The sequence below is a fragment of the Pelophylax lessonae genome (assembly GCF_965119305.1).
Source record: "Pelophylax lessonae genome assembly, chromosome: 1".
NCBI lineage: Eukaryota > Metazoa > Chordata > Amphibia > Anura > Ranidae > Pelophylax > Pelophylax lessonae.
The window spans coordinates 275,982,634-276,006,672 of NC_138768.1; positions in this window are offsets into that span (position 1 = coordinate 275,982,634).

Sequence of the window (24,039 nt, forward strand, 5' to 3'; positions counted from 1 at the left end):
GGACAGTTCGTTCGTTTTCGACCAGTAAATGGGCACAAATCAGTTGTGACGTTTTTGAGTCGAAAAAGCGAAGGACAAGTTTGGAAATTTTCTGCTGAATAAATGATAAATTAAAAGGTTAATTTGTTTCTCGTCCAAACTGTTTGCACTAGGTAAATGTGAAAAATGAACAAAAAACAAATTCTTTTGTCCTTTGAGCGATTTATCGGTCATTACATGATGGCACTATCATTCTCTCTCACGGCCGAGTGTTTTTCGGAAATGAGTTTTTCGTATAGTGTATGGCCAGCATTAGGCTTTAGGAAGCATGTAACTGGGGCAGGACTTGACTGCATGGGATTTATTAGGGTGGAGAATGTGATGGGGTACTGTTGTATCTCAATCCTGGAAAATATACTATAAAAGCATATCAACCTATCATAAAAGGAGAATTTTAGTGTGTAAGAAGGTATTATCTAGATTGAAAAATTATCCAACTAAATACTTTAACCTATTCTTCTCATGATTAAGACTCTAATTCTGGAAAAAGTGAAAAATTCCTTAAATTAGAGAGAAGACGCATGCAGAGGGTATAGTTATGTGATTTGTCTACATGTAATCACGTCTTCCTTAGTGTGTTATTATCTGTAGAAAAGCACAGACTGCTTGGCAGAATGCCAGTTCCATTTGCCAGAGACAGTCTAGCATGCAACCATGCGGACAAAGAAATGTATGTTTGTGCCTTTGTCATCGCATAGACACATGTGCGTAAGCATTCAGGTGTGCGGAAATATTTGCAGGCTGTGTAGACACTCGCGGGAACACACAAACACGGGTGCCTTGAACCTGTGCGCAGTTTTCTATAAATAGCATGCTTGCCAGTTCCCCACCCCCTAAATAAAGCTCCGCTTTTGACACTCTCAGGCCTTGAGGGATGGAAGTGAGTTTAACATATTCAGACCTGTAGTGCAAGACACGAGAAGGGACAGAAATGAGTCAGTCACGAAAGAACAAGAAAATGATTACGCAACGTGTGCTCTGAAACACCGTATATTAGGCTTTACACTGATTTTTTTTTTTTTTTTTACTAATTACCGAGTGCCTTCAGCATTATGCTAATTTATAAAAAAGGTTGTTCAGTGACCCAGTTTGTCTGGAAGAATTTTATTACAGTATGTTTTGTATTCGTGGTGCAAACATGAATGAAATCCTCCATAAAATATTAATACTGTATAATTTATTTTATAAAATAGACCATATTGTTCTTGGCCATAATATATGAGTTTGGGGGGCAAGCATGCAATAGAATGGGTGTCATTAGCTGGAATCCTCAATTAATATATTTGCCAGCATGCCATGGATCTTGAGTCCAAACGGTTTTCATCAAATGCCTGACAAAGGGGTCCTGCATGACTCCGAAATGTCGCACTCTCTTGCTTGTGATGTGATCATGCTTTAATTAAAAAACGTTTGGACTCAAGATCTGTGGTATGCTGGCAAATATATTCATTGTGGCTTTCACAATCCAGTCTCCAGCTGGTGGTTGCTACAGCACCCAGTATCCTAGAGCTATCCCCAGTAACGTGTGCAATGGGGATATGGATTAGTACTAGCTGGAAACCTCAAACCAGACCTGAGCCTTGGTTTTCCAGTACTGCTGGCTGTGGCCAGGAGCCATGGGGGACCAGGGGGTGTAGCAATGTAGGGGAGTGTGATATGTACATGGAACCCCCCCCTCATTGTAGTTCTACTAGCCACCACAAGATGTCCCTTTTCAGTGGTGATGAGTGTTTGTATATTGGGCAGTCACTGGGATAGGAGCCCTTTAACCACTTAAGCCCCCCGGAAGATTTTACCCCCTTCCTGACCAGGGGGTTTATTGCGATTTTTTACTGCGTGACTTTAACAGACAATTGCGCGGTCGTGCGACGCTGTACCTAAAAGAATTTCACGTCCTTTTTTTCCCACAAACAGCTTTCTTTTGGTGGTATTTGATCACCTGTGCGATTTTTTGATCATGCGCTATAAACAAAAAAAGAGCGTAAATTTTGCAAAAATAACAATATTTTTCACATTTTTTTATATGAAATTCCCCCAAAAAAATGTAAAAATCAAAATTTTTTAACATTTTCGGCCAATTTGTTTTCTGCTACATATGTTTGGTAAAAAAAATCGCAAAAAGTGTATTTTGATTGGTTTGCGCAAAAGTTATCGCGTTTACTAACAAAGGGAAAGATTTATGTCATTTTTGGTGTTTTTTTTTTTTTAACGAGTAATGGCGGCGATCTGCGATTTTTTTTTTTTTTCGGGACTCTGACATTGCGGCGGACAGATCGGACCCTTGACTGACATTTTTGACACTTTTGGGGTTACCAGTGACATTACTGCAGTAATCAGTGCTATACATATGCACTGTTACTGTAAAAATGACACTGGCAGGGAAGGGGTTAACTGTATTGGAGAGGGAGGGGTTAAGTGTGTCCTAGGGGCGTGCTTCTAACTGTGATGGGACATGTCTACAATTGTAAAAACAGAGATCAACGGTTCTACATAGTAGAACCGTCTGATCTCCATTTTTACACAGGGGAGAATGACAGGCGGCTTGTTTACATAAGCCGCCCACCTTTCTCCCGCTCTACCGACGATTGCAGTGTGACCGGCGGACATCGGGTCCGCCGGTCACACGCGCGGACTCCTCAGTGAACGAGCCGGGGCGGGCGCGCGCCTCAGCGGGCGCGCGAACACCCGCTATTGGCTCACAAGCCGGTCACAGACTAGTGACGTATATATATATACGTCACTTTGCCTGGCCGGGGCTGACCGCCGCAGTATATCTACTTGCGGCGGTCGGCAAGTGGTTAAGGTGGTACTACATCTTAGGTTTTTTGGTCAATGTGCCCTACCAGACATTTGTGTTCCTTGAGAGTTAAATAAGCAGCAAGAGCAAAGAGTATCTTAGACCCACTTGGGACAGACGAAGTAGGCAGAAGCAGGGCCCTTTTAATAGCATCCTAGGTCCCTGGGAAAAGTAATTCACTGGGGTCCTATCCCTGCCAGCAGTCCACTTCTATTACACACAAGCTGTAGCAATTGTAAAATGCTCTGTCTTGGGGGTTCTTTCTTAATCCCTACAAAGCCCAAGAAGAGCGAAGGAAACTGCGGGAGGAAAGTAGAGTTGGGGAGATGTTATTCCTAACGTAAATTTAGCCCAGTGACAGGCTTCTGCTGTACCCGCAGCTCAGATTCCAGAATGCTGCCTGGGACACAGCCATCCCTGGACAGCTTATTAAAAACCGTGACTGTCCCAGCAAATCCAGGACAGTTGTCCAATATGATATGTTCCGAAGATTATCCTAGGGCCCCAATGCACCTGGGGCCCCTGGGCAGTGCCCAGTTGTGTCCATGTGTTAAGATGGCCCTGGGCAGAAGCAATTTTAGTGTTAGCACTAAAATGGACCTCTCCCACTTGGGGAATGTAAAACAGGCTACATTTTCCCCCAGGGAGAAATGCTAGAGCTATATTCCACCCACTGCTAGAGCACAGGTCTCTCCTCTCTCCTTATCTCTGTATTTTTGGAACTGCTAAAACATTGTTCAAGTATTGTTCAGCCATAACCCTGTATGGCTGATTGTTCCATTATTGTTCTAAAGTTAATATGATTGTAAAGTCATTATTTTTTTTAATAACAAACATATCATAATTACAGGAGGAGCCAGGAGACCTGAGAAGAAGAGGATCGTGTCTGCTCTATGCAATACCATTGTACAGAGCATGTTTATTATTTTAATTAAAAAAATATGGGAAGCTTTAATATCACTTTAAGTGGACCTCTACTTTTCTCTTGTAGGGCAAAGCACCAAGTTCACTTTAAACCTTTTACTCTGAGCTTTTTTTTAGCAGGAATGTGGGGGATCACAGTTCCGACACCTCCAGCAATGAATGTATGCTATTGCAAGGAGTGCTGGGGTGTGCTGGAGGGATAAAGCTTCTTGCTGGGGGATCTATTATCGCAGGTGGGGATCTATTTTTGCATGGAGGTCTATTGTTGCTGGGTAGGTCTATTGTTGCTAGTGGGGGGCCTTATGTTGCTGAAGGGGAGTTCCTGCACATATTCTCTAAGAAAAAAGCCCTACTTTTACTGCCAGAGCTGTTTTTTGCAGGGGTTTTTTTCACACATTTACAATAAGATTAAAACAAATCTGCACTACCTTCTTGCCTTTGCAGCCATAGCCGTCAGCACTCTTAGTTATATAAAAAAATATATATATTTTAAACTTATATAGTGCAGCACTAAAATAAATATATATCTACAGTAAATACTGTATGTGTAATTATATAAAACAAACATGACACTCATATATAAATAGCACATATATAATCAATCCATCTCAACCATATAAATATATAAACACCAACAATAGAGCTTAACTAACTCAGCTCTGGAAGGTTTTACCCCCTTCATGACCAGGCCTATTTAGCACTTTGTTACTTTAACTGCAGGGCTGGCCATTGGATATTGTGCTGTCCAAGAATAAAATGCTGTCCTCCACCCAAAAAAAAATAAAAATCACACCCACCAAAAGGCCCCTACATCCATTATTTTATATAATGATAATTAAAACTAAAATTAAAAATCAAATTTATGAGGAAGTCAGATTTACATGCAACAGCACCTTGTCTATATGCAAAATTATATGATACCCCATTAAGTTCAATTCCAAGGGGCGAGCTAGGGCAGTATAGGGTCAGGCTAGGGCAGTATAGGGGCAGGCTAGGGCAGTATAAAGACAGGCTAGGGTAGTATATGGACAGGCTAGGGTAGTATATGGACAGGCTAGGGCAGTATAGGGGCAAGCTAGGGTAGTATATAGGCAGGCTAGTGTAGTATATGGACAGGCTAGGGCAGTATAAAGACGGGCTAGGGTAGTATATGGACAGGCTAAGGTAGTATATGGACAGGCTAGGGCAGTATAGGGGCAGGCTAGGGTAGTATAAAGACAGGCTAGGGTAGTATATGGACAGGCTAGGGTAGTATATGGACAGGCTAGGGCAGTATAGGGGCAAGCTAGGGTAGTATATAGGCAGGCTAGTGTAGTATATGGACAGGCTAGGATAGTATAAGGGCAGGCTAGGGTGGTATATGGAGAGGCAAGGGTAGTATATAGACAGGCTAGGGTAGTAAATGGACAGGCTAGGGTAGTAAATGGACAGGCTAGGGTAGTAAATGGACAGGCTTGGGCAGTATAGGGGCAGGCTAGGGCAGTATAGGGCAGGCTAGGGTAGTATATAGAGAGGCCAGGGCAGTATAAGGGCAGGGTAGGGTAGTATATAAACAGGCTAGGGCAGTATAGGGCGGGCTAGAGTAGTATAGGGGCAGCTAGGGTAGTATAATGGCAAGCTAGGGCTATCTAGTGATTTTTGAGCATGACAGGTTATGCAACATTTGGCCATCCAGCAGATCAGTAGCCACTACTAGAAAAAATGATGGACACCCTTTGTGTATGGTCACACAGAACTAACTTATATTACCTCTCTCTTCCTCTCTCCCAGTGCTCCCACAGTCTTCAGTGCCTATCCTTAGGCATGCACCAGAGCAGAAGAAGGCAGGCGGGGAGCAAGGCCGGCCGCACCCCTCCTCCAGTTCCACCCAATAGAAATGCAAGCCTCACAAGCTGCGCCCGAACATTGGCTGCTGGCAGAGGCGGTGGGGAAGGGATCTTTCATTGCTCTCTGTCTCCTCTGGGTACCCTACCCCCCGGAACACACACACCTGAGCTCTTCATGTGTGCTCGGGTGTTTAACTGCCGACTGTGTACGAGCACCCTCGTGCCCGGCAATTATGAGTATGCGTGATGAGGGCAGCAGGGCGCCCTTTTTTCAGGGCAGCCAAGCAGGCCAGGAGGGCAGTTGTCACCCTGCCCCCTGGCCCATTCTGCTCCTGGATGACACACAAAACTGCTGGAAAAAAATCATGGGCGTCAATTTGGTGCCCCTCCAAAAATTCCGCCTGGGTCCAATGGACCCAGCGGGACCCATGGTAGGGCTGGCCCTGTTTAACTGGTAATTGCGCAGTCGTGCAAAACTGTATCCAAATGAAATTTACATCATTTTTTCCACACAAGTAGAGCTTTCATTTGGTGGTAATTGATTGCCACTGGGTTTATTATTTTTTATTATATTAACAGAAAAAAGACTAAATATTTTGAAGAAAAAATCTATATTTTTTACTTTCTGCTATAAAACATATCCATTAAAAAAATTTAAAAAATCTAATTTCTCATAAATTTAGGCCAAAAGGTATTCTACTGCATGTCTTTGGTAAAAAAAAATCCCAACAATAGTGTATATATACTGGAATTCCTTTTTTTATATACTACTAATTGCGGTGATCAGCGACTTATAGTGGTGTGATGTGGGGCGGGCAATCTGACACTAACTTACACTGGGTGGGAACTGACTAATTGAGACTGACATTACCAGTGACACTAATACAGTGATCAGTGATAATACTATACACTGTCACTGTACTAATGACACTGGTTGGGAAGGGGTAAACATTTAGGGGGACTAAAGGGTTAACTGTGTGCCTAAAAATGTGGAATGTGTGCAATATGTTTTGCTTTTTACTAATAATCTCTTTGTTATCTTATAAGGAATAAGAGACGTAGAGATTGATTGTCAACACAGGGCTCTGGGCTGTGATTAGACATGAATTATTGGCCAGGACCTGCTGAAAGACTCCCACTGTGTACAATCACAGTGGGCATGGGTGTCCGCAGAACTTTTTTCAGGGGGGCATAATTTTAAGGTCACCCATGCTCTGCCCCTTTTCAACAATGCCATGAAGGGGAGGGGCTTAGTCATTATACTTATTTTGAGTTTTTATTTTTAAGGAGCAAACAGCAGCATTTATTTTTAAGCATTTGTTAACCTAAAAAATGTTATACAGCACAGTGCTTGTGCTGTGTAATTTGGCCCCTTCTATCACCTAAAATACCTGGCTGATCCTGCCTGGCTATGTTCTCCCCTCTGTAAACTGACCACGGTGTACCATGGCTGCTGAGCCCTGACACTGTGATCAGTTTACATGCCTTCGTCATCCGCAGCCCTCCTGTCCTCCTCTGTCCTTTCTCCCCCCTCCCTCCCTGCCTGTGTGCTCCTGTGTCAGTGCCCACCCCCCTCTCTCCTGCTGCTGTAGTTTAATTTAAAGTTTCATATCCTGTCTACAGTCTGTTTAATAATCCTGTGTGCCCCTGTGTCTTATAAAAATAAGCAATCTTTTCAAACAGTTTTCAGAGCGCCACTCGCTGCTCACGTGACCTGCCGCCTCTCTCATCCTCTCCTCCTCCCCTCCTCCCGCCCCCCCGTCCTGACATTAGTAAGCAATCCTCGGCCCCGCCTGCTGCAGGCAGCTGTCAGACAGGGATAGGAGAGGGCTGACGGGTCACCTGAGCGGTGCTCGGCCCTGTGAAAACTGGTAAAGAACAGCTTATTGTTTAAAACACATACACAGACACATAGGCACACAGGATTATTAAACAGACCAGACAGGATGGTATAAAAAGTGCTTAACAACCACTTGAAAGGAGAAGTTGAGATTCCAGGGAGGGGCATCTTCCCCCCTTGCCCCTACCTGCAGACACCAATGACAGTGGGTGTCACGTTAGGGGGGGGGGCACTCTAAACCCAGAAACAGGCATTGACATATTGTACGTCGCTTTGCCTCTACGGCCCCCTGTCTGCAGTACACTGGGGGCGGTGCGGTTCGCAAGTAGTTAAGGCGTAGTTCCACTTTTGTTGGAAAAAAAAACAGTCCTCTCTAGGTGATCTATGTACATTACAAGGGTTTTAACAAACTTTGTTGCAGATTCCTACCTTTAGTTATTCTAAAGAAATCCCTTTGTGTTTGTCTGTGTCCATGTGGAAAAGTAAGTCTAATGGGAGTGGTTTTATAATTATCAGTCAGCTGCTGCACCTGCAGGGCTCTAATGAGTAAAGCTGCTGGGTCTGCATCCCTTTAGCCATGATTTCCTATTAGAAGTATCTCACCAAAAATGACATTTTTGTTGCAGGGAATGCCTGCAATCTGACTTGTATCTTAGAGTAGACTTCTGGGTAAATTGGTGAGCCAATCATACAAGCAGGACATGATGTTTCTGGGGGTTGTTCTGTACACATTCTGTGATTAGAACACCTCCAGATTGCAATATTACATTGCATTTTTAGAAAATTACAGAGCTGCAGATTGAAAAGGAAAGGTCATTTTTAGAAAAAGTCGCACTTGTATATTCTTTTTTCGGTATTTGCTATTTTTTTCCCCCACAAAAGTGGAGTTACGCTTTAAAGCGATTCTAAAAGAAAGAAAAAAATGTTAAACTTACTTGCTCTGTGCAATGGGTCTCCGCCCCCCGCTCTCTCCTCATTGGCTCACTGCTGCTGTGTGAGCCAATGAGAGAGAGACCCGTTGCTCTCATGTACATCGCTGGATCGAGATTGGGGCTCCGGTATGTATTAGGAAAGAGCTGGGGGGAGCTGCAATTAGAAGGTTTTTCACCCTAATGCATAGAATGCATTAAGGTAAAAAAAAAAACCTTGAACCACTTTAATATCAATTCCTGCCACCAAACACACAAAATATAATAACATTAATATAACAAAAAAACAAGAAGTGCTTCAAATGTCCCAAAACTCCTTCACATCTTTTAACATATGTCAAACACTGTTCCTTTTCATGCATTTTCCCTGCATCAAATCTCTTCAGTGAAAGACTTCCAAATATAGTAACTCTTTCTTTTTTATAGAGAGGAATTTGTTATATGAATATCAGCATTCTGGATTATCAGCTGTATTCTGTGACCTATGTAACTATGGATATCTATTCATATGTTTTCCGTACCGATGTTTATCAGAACAATTTTAAAAGTATGTGTTGAATATTTTTAAATGTCGAAGAAAATTTTGTATATTTTAAATCTTTTCTTGGTTTTGTGTCTCGTTCAAGTCCCCTGGGCAGTTTTCTCTTTGTATGTTTCTATATTGGGACCAGTGGCGACTGGTGCTCAAAATTTTTTGGGGGGCGCAAACAGAAAAATGTAATAGGCATTGCTTTGCGGAAAAAAACGCTGTAAAAAATTGCGTGACTTTGAGGTCGCAAAAGTGTGAAAGGGGCCTTCAGTAATTAAGGTATAGTGTGCCCCCTTTCAATGCAGAGAGACCAGCGTGCCCCCTTTCAATGCAGAGAGACCAGCGTGCCCCCTTTCAATGCACAATGACCAGCGTGCCCCCTTTCAATGCACAGTGACCAGCGTGCCCCCTATTAATGCACAGTGACCAGCGTGCCCCCTTTCAATGTACAGTGACCAGCGTGCCCCCTTTCAATGCACAGTGACCAGCGTGCCCCCTTTCAATGCAGTGACCAGTGTACATGCCCCCTTTAAATGCAGAGACCAGCGTACATTCCCCTTCAATGCAGTGACCAGCGTACATGCCCCCTTCAATGCAGAGATCAGTGTACATGCCCCCAATGCAGAGACCAGCATACATGCCCCCTTCAATGCAGTGACCAGCATACCATTCCCCCAATGCAGAGATCAGCATACATGCCCCCAATGCAGTGACCAGCATACATGCCCCCAATGCAGTGACCAGCGTACATGCCCCCAATGCAGTGACCAGCATACATGCCCCCAATGCAGTGACCAGCGTACATGCCCCCAATGCAGTGACCAGCATACATGCCCCCAATGCAGTGACCAGCATACATGCCCCCAATGCAGAGATCAGCGTGCGTGCCCCCAATGTAGTGACCAGCGTACATGCCCCCAATGTAGTGACCAGCATACATGCCCCCAATGCAGAGACCAGCATACATGCCCCCTTCAATGCAGTGACCAGCATACCATTCCCCCAATGTAGTGACCAGCATACATGCCCCCAATGCAGTGACCAGCATACATGCCCCCAATGCAGTGACCAGCGTACATGCCCCCAATGCAGTGACCAGCATACATGCCCCCAATGTAGTGACCAGCGTACATGCCCCCAATGTTGTGACCAGCATACATGCCTCCAATGCAGAGATCAGCATGCGTGCCCCCAATGTAGTGACCAGCGTACATGCCCCCAATGTAGTGACCAGCATTCATGCCCCCAATGTAGTGACCAGCATACATGCCCCCAATGTAGTGACCAGCGTACATGCCCCCAATGTAGTGACCAGCATACATGCCCCCAATGTAGTGACCAGCATACATGCCCCCAATGTAGTGACCAGCGTACATGCCCCCAATGTAGTGACCAGCGTACATGCCCCCAATGTAGTGACCAGTGTACATGCCTCCAATGTAGTGACCAGCATACATGCCCCCAATGCATAGATCAGCGTGCGTGCCCCCAATGTAGTGACCAGCATACATGCCCCCAATGCAGAGATCAGCATGCGTGCCCCCAATGTAGTGACCAGCATACTTGCCTCCAATGCAGAGATCAGCGTGCATGCCCCCTTACTTTCCTGGAGCAGCAGCAGTGGGCAGGCGGCTTCTCCTCAGTCCCGGTGACCGGCGGCGCGTCTCCTCCAGTTCTTCCGCCCCCGCCTCCTCCTCGGCCAATGGCATGGGGTTTGCCTTGCGGCCAATCAGGAAGCGCGTATCGGACGCGCTTCCTGATTGGCTAGGAGGAGGATCGGTGTGACAATAGCTAATTTTCATTCCCTTTGCATCGCCCTATTAGAGCCTCTGGCTCTAATCAGGGGATGCCAAAAAAAAAAAAATCCCCATTGAACTCCATGCGTCCAGTGCCCCTGCATGCAGATTAGGGGGCCTTATGCATGGATGGGGGGCGGCGCCCTCAGTATACCGGCAGCCACTGATTGGGACTGAGATACTTTCATGCCCTACACATGCCAGCTTCATTTTGCAATCCTGTGCAATGCCACCTAGGTGACAAGGTATTACGCCTCCACCTAAAATTGGAAACCTGCTCACTTTTTAAGCTGGACCTTATGTTAAAAGACTGAGATCAAAACACGTTTTTATCAGCAACTGGGATTAAATCCTTGCCTCTCTGCTTGGGCTCTTTCTTACTTCTTTTTCCATTGCATTAAATCCAAATAAAACAAATCCGAGCATAGTGTACTCTACATTAGTGATGGGCCGAACACTCCCCTGTTCGGTTCGCACCAGAACATCTCGAACAGGGCAAAAGTTCTAGTGAACAGATGCGAACCCTATTAAAGTCTATGGGACACGAACATTAAAAATCAAAAATCCTAATTTTAAAGGCTTATATGCAAGTTATTGCCATAAAAAGTGTATGGGGGTCTGGGTACTGCCCTGGGGGACATGTATCAATGCAAAAAATGTTTTTTAAAACAATCATTTTTAAAGGAGCAGTGATTTTAATGATGCTTAAAGTGAAACAATAAAAATGAAATATTCCTTTAAATATTGGGCTTGGGGGTGTCCCTTTAATGTGTCTGTAAAGTGGCGCATCTGTACGATGGAGCCTGTTGCAGCAATACTGACATTTCTAAAGGAAAATATGTAATTCAAACTTGCTCGTCTGTAATGTATTGTTGGCTCCTGGCAATACAGAAGCCATGCCAAGCTGTCCAATATTTCCCATAGATGCCAATGTTAAAGACAGGGAGCAGTGCCATGTCAAGCTGACCAATATTTCCCATAGATGCCAATGAGCACTAAAAGCTAAAAATTGGTCTGGGCAGGAAGGGAGTGAAAGTGCCCTGTATTTAAGTGATTAAGGGGAACCCTATAACAGAGTTTTTGAAAAAAAAACGCATTGGGGTCCCCCGCAAAATCTATACCAGGCCCTTTGGGTCTGGTATAGATTTTAAGGGGAACTCCATGCCAAAATGGGAAAAAAAAGACATGGGGTCCCCCCAAAATCTATAGCAGACCCTTATCCGAGCATGCAGCCTGGTGGGCGAGGAAAGGGGGGTGACTAGCGAGTGCCCCCCCTCCTGAACCATACCAGGCCGCTTGTCCCCCAAAGCACCTTGTCCCCATGTTGATGGGGACAAGGGCCTCTTCCCGACAACCCTGGGCTGTGGTTGTTGGGGGCTTATCGGAATCTGAAGGCCCCCTTTAACAAGGGGGCCCACAGATCCCCCCCCCCATGTGAATGAGTATCGGGTACATCGTACCCCTAGCCATTCACCAAAAAAGTGTACAAAAAAAAAAATAAACTCAAAAGACAGTTTTTGACAAGTCCTTTAGTCAAAAGTAAAAATAAAAAAATAGTTTCCCTCAATGTACAGTCCGTACAAATCCATTGTCAATCACGACGCTCGTCGCATCTGAAAAATAGAAAAGAATTGAGGCATACCCACCGAATGACGCTCTTGAGCTTTGACAGTTCTTTTATAGGCAAGGGGCAGGGCCACCAGGTTACGTCACCCGGGGACAACACCCCCTTCTGACATCACAAATTACTACTCACATTTTAAAGTTCATTGCGGTGTGTACCGCGGAGCTGTTGGTGATATTATCTTGCTGGATAATCCAGGATAGGCAGCAGTGATTGTTAATGGTGCTCTCTTGGAAAAGCAGCCACATTTTCTGTGTTGACAACTTGGTGCACACTCAGATTTGCTTTTAAATGTGAGTATGTGAGTGGTTTTAACATTTTTTCCAAAAAAAAAATGTATACACTATTGTCAGATTTCTTTTATTTTGAGTTACTGAGGAAGAAGAAAGGAGGAAAGAGCAGAGGCAGAGAGCCAAGCATTTAACCCCAGCTGCTAAAGAAAATATGTTTTGGCCTTTTAACATCATTTTTTACCATGTTTATGTTATTTATTTTTGTGCGTTTGGTGGTAGGAATTGATATCAAGATATATTTGTAGGGTTTATATATTTTTATTGTTCCAATTTTTTTTTTTTTATTGCACACAACATTAGCACAATGGTTTATCAATCACAAATTTTCAGTGAAAAAAACTCCACCAAAGTTAATTTAAGGACACACAAACACACTCAATCTTTAGATGAGATTGCACTCTATGTAAATAGATACCCAAAATGTCAAGCCTTAAAATTGTGTGTGTCCTTGAAACAGCACAAAGCTTTAGTACCCTAAATGTTTCCATAGGCAAAACTTTAAAAGCTCCTACAGGTCATCACTTTAACTTTAAAGTTTCAGAGTTAACCCTGAATATTGAGCATCTGAACCATGAATTATTGCTCTCACTCTAGTGCAGGGTTTCTCAACCAGGGTTCTGTGGAATCCTAGTATTCCTCCTGAGGTTGCTAGGGGTTCCTTGAGCAATGGGCAATTTCTGCCTCTCAGATAAGTTTTCAATGACACCATTGTTCCTTTTAGCTATCTGTAAGTTGGTAATTCTTCCCGCCTGATAGGGAAGTGAAGCGCTCACATAGTTACAGCTATTAGCGGCCGCTCGTTCGCCCGCCCGCCCGCCCAGTGTGTTAGTTCATTCATACACATCGTAGTAGTAGAGACATCACCGGGAGGAGGGCCGCCGGCCAGAGGCGGGTCTTTTGAAACCTGCGCTGCGCCCGCGGCGGCCATCTTTAGTATCGGCATCTTTAACCCATTTTCGGCCGAAATGGAATTAGCCCATTTTCGGCCGAAAATTTTGGTTGCCGAAATTTCGGTGCACCACTAGTTTTCGCAGGTTCACTTTAATTAGACACCAGGGGTCTTTTAGACCCCTGATGTTCCACCTACCTTCCACTAAAGCTAACGAAGTGGTGTTCCTTTTCGCTAAAACTTTTTTTCTATTACACATGGGACCAAAAGTTCCTTTACGTGATATAATGTTGTGACAATGAAACATCAGGAGTTTTTTAGATCCCTGATGTCCCACCTGCCATCCACTGACGCTCCATCGTCTGGGGAAGGTGACAGATGAAAATGAGAGTGACAATATAAATGTTGCTTCCAGGTTCTTACTAGGTAGGGAGATCAGCAAAGGGATGTTCACTGATCTCCCTCCCCTCTACCCAGTGACACCTGACATGTGGGTCCTGGCATACAGGTGAGAAAACAGAGCCTGGTATGCATGGCAGGGGGGAGGCGCACTTTTGGTGGTCTGTAAAAGCGACCAGTTGGTTGTAGAGGCACCTGATCACTTTCATCCAAAAGCCAACAGTCGGCACTCATTCTTTTAAACCCCTTTACTGCCATCATTGGTGCAAACCCCTCCAGCAGCAGATACATACCCCCCATGACGGTGTTGGATGGAGCAGAAGGGGGCAAAAAGAAAGTCTTGTGTAAGTTACAAGTCACTGAAGTCATTTCTTACACAGGGTCAGGGTCCAGTACTATCACATGTAGTCACATACTCCTGCATAGCTGGAAGTTCTGGGTATTTCGTTTGGCTCCTGTTACTGAATAAAGCAAAGGAAAGGTAAGTATAAACTGCTTGAGATTGGTGGTGGAGATTTAAAGCAAACTAGTTGCTGTGCCCTAAATAGGCCTAGAACAGGTTTGCTTTAGGCTAGATTCAAATATTTGCAATACAGTAACACATGGTAAAATGCTAATATGAAAGAAATGTGGTGAATGAATGCTTATTATGCATTAAACATGGTGTTGTATTGCGATGCCATTCATTTTCAATTTTTTTTTACATAATGCACAAATGTGAACCATGCATGGTTAAAAAAAAAAAAAAAAGGAAATTTACATAATGCACAAATGTGAACCATGCATGGTTAAAAAAAAAAAGGAAAGAGCAACATATTGCACATTAATGTGCATGTGGTATTGCACCACAAAAAAAAAAAAAAAATGTGACCTTAGAGTTGACACATTGTCTAAAGTGAATAGTTAGAGATACATTTGTTTCACTGCTAAGAATGCTTTGCAGTTATGTAAGTAGTCTGATTTATTGTAATGTGATTATTCTTCATGTCTCCAGTCCAGTACAGTGTGATTGGTTACCTGATTGCATCATGTTTCCAGAAGTAGGGCAACATTGTAACATGTCCAGTCATCATAATAACTGCTGTCAGTGCTGACTGACTAATTAGTTCTGCTAGTGGTGTTGAGGGCAGACCCTTGGGCATTCCAGATATCTGTGCATGAACCCAATTAACACACACTTTGCAAATAATCAAATTAAATGGTCTTTTTTTTATTATTGTAAATATACAGAGTAAAGAAGGATGCAAGAGGGAGAAGTATATAAAATAAAACCATTTTAATATAAAAAAGTAATGTTAACACATTAATTTTTGTGATTGCTCAAAAGTCACATAGACATGTATACATATGTTTCTGATTGTCTTTACTGTCACCATATAATATAGGCATGTCACAAAGCCACATAGGCACATACACTGTATTGTCAAAAGTATTGGGACGCCTGCCTTTACACACACATTAACTTTAATGGCATCACAGTCTTATGGCGCTTTTCCACTGCATAGAACCGTACCGGCTCGGCACGCTTTTGTGCTTTTCCACTACGGTACCGCATGGTATAGGGTCGGAACGGTTCGGTACGGTACGGTATAGGTTTGCTTTTCCACTGCATGGAACCGAAAGGTACGGTACGGTACGGCTCTGAAAAAACAGTACCTACTCGATTGTGGTTCCAACAGGTACCAAACTGGTACCATATCCCACAATCCTTTGCATGCAGTCACTACTAGCCACTGATTGGTCAGAGAATCACACCCACCCCGTTGTTATCCCACCCACTTAACTTTAGTACTACTTTATGGCGCTTTTCCACTGCATAGAACCGTACCAGTTCGGCACGCTTTTGTGCTTTTCCACTGCGGTACCGCATGGTATAGGGTCGGAACGGTTCGGTACGGTACGGTATAGGTTTGCTTTTCCACTGCATGGAACCGAACGGTACGGCTCTGAAAAAACAGTACCTACTCGATTGTGGTTCCAACAGGTACCAAACTGGTACCATATCCCACAATCCTTTGCATGCAGTCACTACTAGCCACTGATTGGTCAGAGAATCACACCCACCCCGTTGTTATCCCACCCACTTAACTTTAGTACTACTTTAGTGGAAAAGCAAACCTATACCGTACCGTACCGAACCGTTCCGACACTATACCATGCGGTACCAGCAGTGGAAAAGCAAACCGGGCCAAGCAGGGCCGAGTAGAGCCGAGCCGGTACTAGCCGGTACTTGCAGTGGAAAAGTGCCATTAGTGGAAAAGCAAATCTATACCGTACCGTACCGAACCGAACCGTTCCGACACTATACCATGCGGTACCGCAGTGGAAAAGCAAACCGGGCCGAGTAGAGCCGAGTCGGTACTAGCCGGTACTTGCAGTGGAAAAGTGCCATTAGTCTGTAGGGTTCAATATTGAGTTGGTCCACCCTTTGCAGCTATAACAGCTTCAACTCTTCTGGGAAGGCTGTCTACAAGGTTTAGGAGTGTGTCTATGGGAATGTTTGACCATTCTTCCAAAAGTGCATTTGTGAGGTCAGGCACTGATGTTTGATGAAAAGGCCAGGCTCGCAGTGTCCGTTCTAATTCATCCCAAAGGTTTTCTATCAGGTTGAGGTCAGGACTCTGTGCAGGCAAGTCAAGTTCCTCCACCCCAAACTCGCTCATCCATGTCTTTATGGACCTTGCTTTGTGCACTGGTGCGCAGTCATGTTGGAACAGGAAGAGGCCATTCCCAAACTGTTGGAAGCATGAAATTGTCCAAAATGTTTTGGTATGCTAACACCTTAAGAGTTTTCTTTAATGTAAATAAGGGGCCAAGCCAAACCCCTGAAAAACAACCCCACACCATAACCCCACCTTCACCAAATGATTCTGACTAGTGCACAAAATCAAGGTCCATAAAGACACGGATGAGTGAGTTTGGGGTGGAGAAGCTTGACTGGCCTGCACAAAGTCCTGACCTCAACCCGATAGAACACCTTTGGGATGAATTCGAGCGGAGACTGTGAGACAGGTCTTTTCGTCCAACATCAGTGCCTGACCTCACAAATGCGCTTATGGAAGAATGGTCAGACATTCCTATAGACATACTCCTAAATCTTGTGGACAGCCTTCCCAGAAGAGTTGAAGCTGTTATAGCTGCAAGGGGGGGGGGGGGGCTAAATATTGAACCCTATGGACTAAGACTGGGTTGCCATTAAGGTTCATGTGTGTGTATAGGCAGGCGTCCCAATACTTTTGACAATATAATGTATATCTGGTTTTGATTGTCTATACTTTCCCTGTATAATTTGGGCATTTCACAATCATGCACGACATCCATATCTGTCACATTTGGTCATCACTACCGATGACCTAATCTACTACAGATCAGGCCGCAGGCAGCTGAGGTGCAAAAGTGTCCAGCAGCCTGATATTACTGTATATGGACAGCTTTACCCTTAAAGTGGAGTTCCACAATAATTTTATACTTACCTCCATCTTCTCGCTCCGGGTCACCTGAAAAACAAATGGCTAATCGCATTTTTTTTTTTTTTTTACTTACCTCGTAGCAAAGAAAATATACTTACCTTACTTCCTTCTTCCTCCTTCCTCGGCCGCGGCCCGTCGTCACTTCCTGGCTCTGCAATGATTCCTGGGAGCTGAACGTCATCGCTCCCAGGAATCATTGCGCCTGCACCGGCCCCGACGTCAGTTCCGGGGCGCGCGCATCATCCCCTTCTAAACAGCTTCTGGGCATGCCCAGAAGCTGTGGAGGGATGACGCGCGCGCCCAGAAGTGACGGCGGGGCCGGCGAAGGGCATCGTGGAACCGAAGAAGGCGGAAGAAGACTCCGAAGAGGATCGCGCTGGCTTCAAGTTGCCCACATCTGAGATGGCAGCGCTGGACAAGACTTTTTCAAGGTAAGTATTTGTCCTAACAGGTAAGTGCAACCCGGGACAGATCAGAGTCTAGCCATTGTGGAATGCACTAGCCCTGACTGTCCCGGGGGTATTTAAAAAAAAAAAAAATTCCAGGGTGGAACTCCGCTTTAAGCTCAAAATATATTTTTTCAGATGTATACTGACAGCACATAATTTAATATAAGCCAGTTATGTTCTTGGACAAGTGATCAATCCTAGCAATCATAATCCTTAATGCAATCAGTTCTTAGTATCTGTGTAAAAGAACCAATCACCAACGGGCATTTCTGCATTTTTGGCCTGGTATATCAGTGCTGCTGTTTATTTACTTGTATTCTCTCCCTGTCATAGTAGAAGTGTTAGAAATGTCACCCTATCTACTGCATGAGCTTAGTGCTGAAAACAGATATTAAAAAACTGTCCTATAGAAAAAGTGCTGACAGGATAATTTAAAAATAAAATAAAGCGGCTACCTTGTACAATCAGGAAGAAGCTTTTCGGGACAAATGGAGACCGTGGGACTACTTCACATGTACAAACTCTTACCTGCGGGAGCTCTCTGTCTTCGACTAGGGCTCTGGGGGCGAGGAGGGGGGGGGGGTTAACGGGGACTGGGGACCCGGGTATCGCCGGCCTCTTCAACCTCATTCCTGTTCCCTTCCTTCCTCCTTTCTTCTCTCTTTTACCTTTTTTCTTTTAACCCTGCGTTTCCTGCTCCTTTTCTCTTTCTCTCCCATCTGTACCTACTCGCACTTTCTCCCAGAGACTGGGATCTTCTATAGCTTTTATCCCTGCTACCTGTTCATTCCCTGACTGACTCCATGGTTTGAAGTTACCGTCTCCTGCTCCTGCTCTGTACAGGAGCCTGTCCGTTGGTACTACCCTGGTACCTGACACCCATAAGTTTGTTATAAATTGAGGTTGTTTCCTTGTTATCCAATCTGCCATCCTTTATAACATTTGGCATGTCTGTTCTCTTGCACATCCAGGGGGGGGGACTGATCCCACCTTTCTGTTCCAGTGGACTATATTCTTTTTACAGCTATGGTAACCTTGGTGAAGCGCTGTTTATGATGCTGTTATCAGATTGTACTGTTTCATCTTTACCTGATGTGCCTTCACACTGTTTGTATTGCAACCTCTTACTAAATAAAGGAATTAAAAAAATTAATAAATAAAGGCTTTGTTAACCAGTTCTGGACCGGAAGGTTTTACCCCCTTATGACCAGGCCATTTTTTGCGATTCGGCACTGCATAATTTTTACGGACAATTGCGCGGTCGTGTGACACTGTACACAAATAAAATTGATGTCCTTTTTTCCCACAAATAGAGCTTTCTTTTGGTGGTATTTGATCACCTGTGCGATTTTTATTTTTTGCACTATAAACAAAGAAAAGCGACAATTCTGAAAAAAAGTCAACAGCGCTGATCAGCGTATTCTGACAGCGGTGAAGTCTCCCAGTTGTCGGAATACAATAGCTCAGTAGGAGGATTCCCTCATCCACATTGAGTGTGTGGATGGGATAATATGGTCAGGTTTTTTTTGTTCAAGCCGCTAGTTTTACGAAAAACAAAAGGGATTCATTTATGGGTTTCTGCAGAAGATAGGTCAGCCTGAAAGCCCAATACTGTGCTGCCAAATCTACAAAAAGCAAAAGAAACTGTATACAAAACTGTATGCAAATTCAGTGTGAAATACATATACTTAACCACGTGCTGGGCACTTAAACCCTCTTCCTGCTCAGGCCAGTTTTCAGCTTGCAGCGCTGTCACACTTTGAATGACAATTGCGCAGTCATGCAACACTGTACCCACATTACATTTTTGTCGTGTCGCGCCAGTCTGAATGGGCTGTTAATCCCCACTGTTTTTTTTTTTTTTTTTTTGTTAAACAAACAATAAAACACCAAAAATGTTGAATAAAAAAAAGTTTTCATAGTTTGTTATAAAATTTTGCAAACGGGTAATTTTTCTCCTTCATTGGTGTGCGCTGATGAGGCTGCACTGATGGGCACTGATAGCCTGTACTGATAGGCACTGATAAGGTGACACTGATTAGGCAGGACTGGTGAGGCTGCACTGATAGGTGGCACTGATGGGCACTGATAGACAGCACTGAAGGGCACTGATAGGCACTGGTAGGGGACACTGATAGGCAGCACTGATGGGTGCACTAATAAGTGGCACAGGTGGGCATTATAAGTGGCACTGGTGGGCACTGCTTAGCAGTGCTGATAAGCTATGTGGCACTAGTGGGCACTAGTATGTGGCATTGGTGGGCACTGATTAGTGGGTCTGGAGTGTACGAGACCATTGTCCTGCTGTAGCCGTCTTCAGGCTATAGCGTGGGCAGGAAGAAGTTAAACATTTCTTTACCCTGATAAAGGATTTACAGTTCTGTTCAGCCATTCTTGTAATTCACACACCCTTCACAAACAGTTGGAACTACTATTTTCTATTTCAACATTATGTGTTCTTATGTCACCTGTCTATGGGAACTGCAAGGAATCTGCACAACAGATATTGGCAAATATGTATCTGCAGAAAACAGGTTAAATATTGAAACTCACTGATTTATTTTCTGACCTAAATATACAGGTGTATTTACCTTGTGACCAAAATGCATTCTATGTTTTTGGTAAAAACAAGATCCCAATAAGTGTAATTTGATTAGTTTGTATGAAAGTTATAACATCTATAAACAATGTATGACAATCTGGCACTAAATGACGCGGGGGGGGGGGGGGACGACTTACTAACTGACCCTGACATCACCAGTGACCTAATACAGTGATCCCTGCGCTAATACTATACACTGACACTGGCTGGTAAGGGGTTAACATCTAGGGTGATCAAGGGGTTAAATGTGTGCCTAACTATCTAATTCTAGTAAAGTAAGACGTGTTATATACAAAACCCCTGTTTATAAAATATCGTATAAAGTGCAAAATGTCAATAAAAACTAGTATAAACTACATATGCTACAGTCTAATCTGATCTACTAAAAAAAAATAAAAGATACAAATGCGTGTTTTACGACACCAGTATTTGAAAATCCAAAAACTGTGACCTCAGTGATGAGATCACTAACATACATGTGTATATCCAAAATCAAACAATAAAACAAAAAATATATGACAGAAAAAAATAACTTTAAACAGTCCACTGTGGATGGTGACAATTCACTATGAATCGTGACAGTCTCTGTAACCAAAAACCCATGCTGTGCAATCTAATTGCTCTTCTTCCAATAAATGCAGTGCTCCACCACATGCGGGTAAATAAATGCACTCACCAGAGCCCCCAGGTCACAGGGACCACTTGCGCCTTTATGTGTATACAAGAGATATGGACTTATAGAACTCTTCCACAGTAAATGCAATCCACCTAAACAGGTGTCCTCCCCTCAGGCAATGGATAGTAAATGGCATAAAAAACAAATGACAAGGTGATCATGCAACACCGTTTTAATAAATTAAAAATTAAAGATTAAAACAACTCTGCAGTAGTTGTGCTTACATTTAAAAGTGCCTAGACCAGCCCCAGCTCGATAAGCCTGCACTATGCCCCTCGGCAATCCAGCCCTCGTAGGAGGTGGATCTGCAGTCTCTCATCGTTAGCTCCTGTTCCCCAACCCACGTGCGTTCCACCACTACCCAGGAAATGTCGTCAATGGTTATCCACCGCGTTCAGGCAGCAACCTGACCTCTATTCATTTCATCCTATAGAGGCATCATTAGGAAATGTTTAGTGTATGTACTGTGTGATGATTTCACTAAGCAATGTGCAAGCTTTTATCATCTGCTTTGCAGGGATTAGAAAAACAGCACATCGATGCTGTCTGTAGAGAATGACAGAAGAGAGCCCTGTGTTGTTTATCAACACAGGGCTCTCTTCTGTCATTCGCTCAGCCGATCAGCGGGTCCTGGCTTTAAATCATTTACTGGGACACATTGATCGGCTTGTGCTGTAGCGAATAACAGCACAGTCTTCTTGGGTCCCGGAAGAAAGCCGTGACGTACTGCTATGTGAATGTGCCTGTATGGGCTGACCTGCCACCATAAAGCGGTGAATTAAAGTGGATGTAAACCCCATTCAATAAAGTGTTGAATTAAAGTGGATGTAAACCCCATTCATGAAATTTGACCTGGGCACATCTATCTGTAGTGTTTACTTATCTCTCTTCAAAGCCCTAAGTCCTGTAGCTTTCTCTTGCTCCGTTCTTCTGTTATCAGCATGATAACTTCTGACAAGTCAACTGAGATAAAACCAGGGTGAATTTTGTGTCAGGGTGGGTGTTATAAATGGATTAGCAGAGAGCCGGTCTATTCACAGCACAGCTCTTCGTGTTTCTGTCTATGTGGAAAGGGGGTTTATGCCTTTTCTTCCAATCAGCTGTCTAATAGTGTATGGCAAGAATCCACACCCACAGGTGAATCAGGAAGAGAAAATTCTAACCAGGTGTGCACTTTCTAAACAGTCTAGAAAGCTGAACACAGCAGATATACAAGTAAAACTTATGTAGGGAGATTTGTTTCATCTCTGTGTATCATCTGAGGCTGTTCACTTCACTGGGTATATGTGTGGGTTTACATCCACTTTAAACTTTGAAAATTAAGGCTAAAAGATTATTGTTTGCCATGCACAGGCTGCTTAGTCCTAGTCCCTCACTGTATATTTTTCTACCCCCCCCCCCCAAATAAAAATGGACCCCCGTTTTACACCCAGATGCATACTGAGATACAAATGTTTGTGCTAATAATTAATTTCCATTAATCATCCATTTTGTTTTATCCATTGCTATTTATAAAGCTGAGCTCAACGTTCTAGATTCCATTAAAAAAAACTTAATTTTCTGTAAAGGGTGTACCTTGTGCTATATGAATGTGCCGCTATGAGATGTTTGGTTTTGCATATCAGTGATGGCAGAACTAACTTTAATGTCAGTATTTGTTTGTGAATCTTCTATTATCACAGTCTTGGCTGTTTTTCTGTAAAGTATTGGCATTGATTTTTGCCATATATCGTTTTTCCTCCTAAGAAACTGATATACCTCCATGACAGGTTAATAATACTGGTGAATTTTGTTTTACCTTGCATCTGATCATATAGATGCTACAGTGGAGATAAAATAACTGTGCGGGCATATCCATTCTATCACAAGTAGTGTGACTCTCGGTTGAACTCTGTGTTAAATTACTAGAAATGAGAATGAGAAAGCAGATCAGGGCAGATGTCACCCAGGAGAAAATCCATGCTGTTAAAAAGCGTTTTTTATTTTATTACATTTTGTAAAGATACAGAAAATAGAGAGAATAACATAACCAAAAAAAAACAAAAACAAGAAATAAATAAAAATACTTACATAACATTCCATATATTCTACCATTTACAACTAAGTATAGGGATATCTATCAATTGAACAAGACAATTGAAATTTAGCACATCAGTGGGGAGGTACAGCATGGTGCGGCAGCAGTAAACACTTAGAGTCTGGTTGCAGAGCACAGAACTTGTAATATTGTAAAATTCAGTAATTCACAACAAACCTGGCGGGAAGGCACCAGCCTGGGAACACTCACAGCATTTAACAGCAATGTGTAGCAGATCAGGTCTCAGTTGTGCCAACACCATCTGTCTTGAGGGGCTGAATTGCAGCGCGACCGGTCCAAACCCAATTGGGGAGGTCTCCAGGAAGGATGGCGTGTCCCTATCCTTTCCCTACGCGTCTGGAACCTCTCCTTGCCGCTAATCACTGTCCCTCTCAGGCGAGTAACCAGTCCCTACATGCAAAATGCGCACCAAGCCTGGGAGCCAGGGTCTTATATAGGCTCTGCCCGACCCAAGATGGTTGCTAGAGTAACATGGGATGGTAGCTTTCCCAGTGACCCTGGAAACCATAGAGGAACCATGTTCCTCTTGACTTTTTCTCCCTCTGCAATGTTTGTGGTTGAGTGCCACCTGCAATGGAGAAGGTAGATTGCATTTGCCTGCACAGCATTAGTGTTACATAGGATTTTGTGAGTTTAGTCATATATCAGACATTTTACTTACTTTTTTTTTTAGTTTTGAATAGAGTGGAGAAAAATAAGAACACCTGCCAGTTTTTGTTGCTGTCTTTGACCCAGTTAGAGAGATTTACCTTCTCCATTTGTCCTGTTTACTGGAATCATCAAAAGTAAAAAAAAGATCTCAAGTTTTGGGTTGACACCAGAACAGTAATAGAGGGGAAAACTTCCAATAGGGACACTG